Here is a 7151-nt window from a genome sequence, read left to right on the forward strand (position 1 = left end):
TCTTCGGTTCTCGGCGCGGAAGCAATTTGCTTGGCTTTACATCCATCCCAGGGTATCATTTCTAATACATCTGTTGGACAAGCTCGTACACATTGAGTGCATCCTATACATGTATCGTAAATTTTTACGGAATGTGACATTGGATCTATAAATTTTTCTTTTCAACATAAAATTTTTCGATCTGGTAAAAATGAAATTAGTACTATAATGAGTCATATGTATTGTAGACACCAGACGAAGCAATGGTTTATCCAAACTTCAAAAAAAAAAATCTATTTTTTAATCTGTTTGTGAGAAAGCGTGAAGAGAGCCAAGAGACTTTAATTTTGGATTTCAACAATAAATAAGAAATAAGAAAGAATTTTACGAATTGTACAGACGAATTCGAATTAGCCAATAAATTGGCTATCGTCTTTTCAATATAAATTATTGCAATATTCAAATTGCAATATCAATGAATTACAAATACAAAAATTCATTTAAGTGAAAAAGAATACTATGCAATAATCTACTAAAAAAAATGGATATTCTCAAATAATACTAAGAAAATAGTATTGATTTCTATTTATTTTAATATGTGCGCCTTTGTTTAGAGGATTCTATGTCTAATTATTCAAAAGTCTAATTATTCAATAAATTAGATTGATTGATACGAGTGGATTTCCTATTACGATGGATGGAAGAAAGAATGGATAGTCCAATAGCGGCTTCAGCAGCTGCAAGGGCTATAACAAAAATTGCGAAAATATCTCCTTTTAATTGGCGACTATCAAATAGATCAGAAAATGTTACGAGATTTAGATTAATTGAATTCAGTATAAGTTCAAGACATATTAGAGCTCTAACCATGTTTCGGCTTGTGATCAATCCATAGATACCAATCGAAAATAAATAGACACTCAAAAAAAGTACATGCTCAAACATCATTAACTAACTCCTTATCAATCTCGATTCATTTCAATATGAGGGCAAGAATTGAACCGATTCAATTAATTACAATAGAACAATTACACAACAAAAGAAAAAAAAAAAAAAAAAAAAGGAGGTATTTGTTGGCAGTAGATGGATTTTACTAAATCAAAATTGTGATTCTTTAGTTATTTATTTTAGATTTGCAATTCTTATAATTTGTACTTTTTCTAAGTTTTCTTATTGCCGAGCCATAGTAATTGCACCTATTAAAGAAACTAGAAGAATTATGGAAATGAGTTCAAACGGAAGATAAAAATCGGTTGCTAAATGAATTCCAATTTGTTGAACATTATTTATGAGACCCTGTTCTACTATTTGGTTTGATCTTGTAGTCCAAAGAATTCCATACCACGACGTATCTGGGATAGTAGTCATTAGTGAAAAAACAATAGTTATACAAACGAGTGAAGTGAACCCATCTCCAATAGTCCAATAATTCTTATCTTTAGACCATTCTGAGCCATTTACGAACATTACAGCGAATATGATCAAGACATTTATGGCTCCCACATAAATAAGAAGTTGTGCGACAGCTACAAAGTAGGAATTTAATAAAAAATAGAATAAGGATATACAAACAAGAACTAATCCCAGCGAAAAGGCAGAATAAATGGGGTTGGTAAGTAATACTACTCCTAGACCCCCTAGTAGAAGAACAAATCCCCCAAATAGCATAAGAATCTCATGTATTGGTCCAGGTAAATCCATTATGGATAAAAAGAAATTAATAGTATAAAATTTTTCATGAACTGACTAAAACTAAAGGATTCAAGGAAGGAAAAAAGGATTAGGGTATTTTTTTGTGTATAAACTTATAGTTATAAATTATATTATATCACGAAAATCTAGTCTGATTTAAAATAAGAAATAATTTCCAATAAGCAGTAGTTTTTCGTTTTTCTTTATAGTTTAATTTTAAAGTTTAATAAAGAATTATTAGATTTTTATAACAGAAAGACAAAATCAAAGTTTAGTAATCAGTAATCGTTCTTGAATTCGAAGATTTTTCTTTGTTTATTTTACTTTCAGACGAATTCCTAATTGTTTGAATTGTGTAATCTCCCATTATGGAGATTGGTAACCGACTTAAAGCAATTTGATTGTAATTCAATTCATGACGATCATAGGTAGAAAGTTCATATTCTTCAGTCATTGATAAACAGCTTGTTGGACAGTACTCAACACAATTGCCACAAAATATACAAACTCCGAAATCAATACTATAATTAAGCAATTGTTTTCTTTTAATATCCTTTTCAAATCTCCAATCCACAACGGGTAAATCTATCGGACATACGCGAACACATACTTCACAAGCAATACATTTATCAAATTCAAAGTGGATTCGCCCTCGGAAACGCTCTGGTGTAATTGATTTTTCATAAGGGTAGTGAATCGTTATAGGTAAACGATTTGTGTGGGATAAGGTAGTTATGAAACTTTGACCTATGTACCTTGTAGCACGTATTGTTTGTTGACCATAACTCATGAACCCAGTTACCATAGGGAACATATTCATTCTAAATATCTATGAAAAAGATATGTTTCTTTCTCTTGTTTGAGAGAGCTTTTGTGTTGAAAATATTCTTACTATTATTGTATTATCTTATTTATAGTGAAACAAGTTGAGAAGAGGTTGTTAATAAGAGATTGCCCAGGGAAATAGGTAAAAGAAATTTCCATCCAAGATTTAATAACTGATCCATTCTCATCCTCGGTAAAGTCCATCTTATTGTGATAGAAATGAAGAGAAATAAATAAGCTTTAGTTAATGTAATAAATATACCCATTGTCATTTCCAAAATTCCAACTGCTTTATTCATTTGGAAAAAATCAAAAAAGGATATATAGGGAATAGATAAATTCCACCCGCCCAAGTAGAGAACTGTTACAAATAAAGAAGAAACTAATAAATTTAGGTAAGAAACAAGATAAAATAAACCATATTTGATACCGGAATATTCAGTTTGGTAACCTGCTACTAATTCTTCCTCCGCTTCTGGTAAATCAAAGGGTAATCTTTCACATTCTGCCAAAGAAGAAATTAAAAAAACCAGAAAACCTATAGGCTGACGCCAAATATTCCATCCAAAAAAACCGTATTTTGACTGTGCTTCAACTATATCAACTGTACTTGAACTGTTAGATAATCATAGTCGGTGATAACATCACAGTTCCCACCGCTATTTCAAAACCGTACATGAAACCTTAGCTTCATACGGCTTCTCTATGATCAGAAAAAGGAAAGGACTGTTTTGTTCCTAGCCCCGGGGGCGTAGATAGAATTAGATAAAATAAAATAGATTTGAAAGTCCTAAATTAGACCAAAGGAATTCCGTCTGCTAGAATAAGAAAAAGCGCTTCCGAATTGATCTCATCCTTTATAATATAATGAAAATTTTTCTTTGTTCAGTAATAACTTAATCTTGGAATAAAACACTTGTTACTTGTTATAGGAATTCAATTAATAAATGGAAAGAGTTGGGTATTAGTTCATGAGCAATTCTGCATGAATATGGATAGAGGAAGGAAATAATGAAAATTTTTTCTAGTGCACTCCATATCTTTTTTACTATTCTTCTTTCCCCAGGGAGGGGGTATTTAAAAAGAAAAAATGGATAAAGGGTTAATTCGTTCTTGATAGCCATTTCCTTAACAAGTGAATGGGAACATACTCTGGATCGGAATCCGAAGAAAGTACTACTTGATAATTTCTACAAATTGCAAGTCCTTATTATGATTCCTTTTATGGGCAAAAATCTCTAATGTTTTAGATTTTCCATTACTAATCCTTTATGTACTTTAGTGTTCCTAACCCTTCACTAACTTTTGGTGGATTCTTCTTATGGATTATTAAGTTATAGTAATAACTAGGAGTATTCTAGTAATGGAATTCCATATCGTGAATCCTTTATTCTTGGCCGCTTCAAGATATGATGACTAATTAAAAAATATCAACCTTGGGATAAAGAGTTTACACTGCTTATGTTTACTTCCACTTTTTTCTTGTACGTAGGAAATGAGATTTTTTCTTTTTACTACAAATTTATAAGCTGTTTTGTTTCACTCATATAGCTATCTAGTTTAACTTACCAACCCAAATACTAAATAAGAAAAGGAATATAAATAGTTAATGGATTTTATAGGAAAAAGATCTATTTTAACGAATCACACGTAGAGATATTGCTAGCACACAAAAAGTTAATGGTATTTCATAACTAATGGATTGAGCAGCAGCTCGTAGACCGCCTGAAAAAGAATATTTATTATTTGAGCTATATCCTGCCATAAGAAGACCAATAGGAGCTATACTTGAAATGGCAATCCATAAAAAAACACCAATACTAAGATCGGCTAAAACAAAATGATATCCCAAAGGGATAACTAAAAAACTTAATAAAACTGATATGACTGCTATAGAGGGTCCAATGCTAAATAAAGAAATATCTCCTCGGGATGGCAGAATATCTTCTTTAAAAAGTAGCTTAGTCCCATCTGCTATAGCTTGAAGCAGGCCCAGGGGGCCAGCATATTCAGGACCAATACGTTGTTGTATCGACGCAGATATTTCTCTTTCTAACCACACAATTACGAGTACCTCTATTGTTATTCCCAAAAGGAGGGTCAAAATGGGTAGAATCGATATCAGTCCATAGACTTCTTTTAATAATTCCAATTTCGAAAAAGAATTGATAGTTTCTACCTCTACCCTATCTATTATCATTTCAACGATCAACTTCCCCCATAATGATATCTATACTACCTAATATCGTCATGATATCAGCCAATTTCATTTTTTTAACTAGCTGAGGAAGAATTTGCAAATTAATAAACCCGGGTGGACGGATTTTCCATCTCCAGGGGAAAAGGCTATCATCTCCTACTAGATAAATCCCTAATTCACCTTTTGGGGCTTCTACTCTTACATAAAGCTCTTGTCTTGACAATTCAAAATTGGGCGAAGGTTTTTTACCAAGAAATTTATACTCAAAATCATTCCATTCAGAATTATTTTCTTTCTTAAAGCGTCGGACTTCTAAATTTTCATAAGGTCCTCCAGGAATTTTTTCTACAGCTTGTTGAATTATTTTGATGGATTCCCTCATTTCACCAATTCGTACTAAATAGCGAGCTAACGAATCCCCTTCTTTTTGCCATTGGACTTTCCAATCAAATTGGTTGTAAGACTCATAAGGATCTACTTTACGAAGATCCCATTGTATTCCAGAAGCTCGTAACATCGGTCCCGATAAGCCCCAATTTACTGCTTCTTCTCCGCTAATAAAACCTACTCCTTCAACTCGCTCTAAAAAAATTGGATTCTGTGTAATAAGTTGTTGATATTCAACAACTCCGCGTAAAAAATAATCACAGAAATCTAAACATTTATCGATCCATCCATAAGGTAGATCGGCGGCTACTCCTCCGATGCGAAAGTAATTGTGCATCATTCGCATACCTGTAGCAGCTTCAAATAGATCATATATTAATTCTCTCTCTCTAAAAATATAGAAAAAAGGAGTCTGTGCGCCGAGATCCGCCATAAAAGGTCCAAGCCATAGCAAGTGAGAAGCTATCCGGCTTAATTCTAACATAATTACCCTAATATAGCTGGCTCTTTGTGGTATTTGAATATTCTCCAAGAATTCTGGTGCATTTACTGTTATTGCTTCTGTAAACATAGTAGCTAAATAATCCCACCTTGTTACATAAGGTAAGTATTGTATAATAGTTCGGTTTTCCGCGATTTTTTCCATTCCTCTGTGTAAATACCCTAATATGGGTTCACAATCAATAACATCCTCACCATCGAGAGTAACGATCAGTCGAAGAACACCATGCATTGATGGGTGTTGAGGGCCCATATTGACTATCATGAGATCTTTTCTTGTAAGCGGTAGACTCATATCCTTTCTTCCTTAATTCATTATTCCATGAAAATGGATTATTCCATGAATTCCTCAAAGCGAGGCTCATCAAAATGAAAAATCTAAGACTACTATAAGACTACTAAAAAAATAATAAAACAAGAAAAAAATTTGAACGATTAAATTACTGCTCCCGAATATTCAACTGACCGATTAATTTCTTATAACGTACTCTATTTTTCTTTGCCAAATAAGCCAGCAAACGTCGACGTTTTCCCAAAAGTCTTCGTAGACCTCTTTCCGATGAAAAATCTTTTTTGTGTAATTCCAAATGTGAAGCAAGTCTCCGTATCTTATTGGTGAAACTGAATACTTGAAATTCAACAGAACCCCTGTTTTCTTCTTTTTCTTCTTTAACCATAAATCCAAAAATTTTTCTACCTCCTTTCTTTTTCATGTATTTTTCTGATCAGGAAAAATACAAAATTATGTCAGTTATTTTGAAGTTATTCTAATCTCGTACACACACAAATTTGCAATTATTCATCTACTACTGGAATTTGGATTTATTTTATCGATGCAAATTGGATTTGGATAGAAGGGTACATTCTTTCTAATATTTTAGATAGAAGAAATGTTTCTTCTATCTAAAATATTAGAAAGAATTTTGCTGATTTATTTATTGCTATATGCAATTTATGGAATTGATACACCATTTAATTGATATCATTTAGCAAAATGAAACACAGCATATGCATCCATCTTTTGGCTCGAGAATTTCACGGGATAGAGATATGGTATAAGAAATAGACTATTAAGTAACTCTAAATGAATTGTGGATACATCTGTATCCTTAACATACTGAAACGATTGTCATTATTCGTATCAAACCAATAGCGATTCATACAAGCTAAATCTTCTAATCAATGGTGGGCCAATAATGAATTTTTTTGCATATGTATTAAGACGCTTGGCCTGATTTCGAAATTGTCCAGAGTTTTATATGTTGTTTTCATTGCAAAATGATGGGTCTCCTTCCATAACTTTCCAATTACGAGTACGAGAATTGAAAGACATGAAAATTCTCAATTCTCTACGGCGTCTAGTAGATAGAAACAAGAAAATCAGAAGAATCTTTCTCTCTATTCACTATCATTCCGCGTCTTCGACTTCTATTAGTTTCTTTTCTTCTTTAATGCAATAGCTATAGTTTGATATAAGAATCCATTTCTCAAAGTAATGGAAACCATTCTCTTATAGGAAATGGTTCGAAAATCGCTATTCCACCTTTTAGGTATCGTGAAAAGTGAT

This window comes from Triticum urartu, unplaced genomic scaffold, assembly GCF_056163025.1.
Source record: "Triticum urartu cultivar PI428250 unplaced genomic scaffold, HENAU_Tu73 scaffold1544, whole genome shotgun sequence".
Taxonomy (NCBI): Eukaryota; Viridiplantae; Streptophyta; class Magnoliopsida; order Poales; family Poaceae; genus Triticum; species Triticum urartu.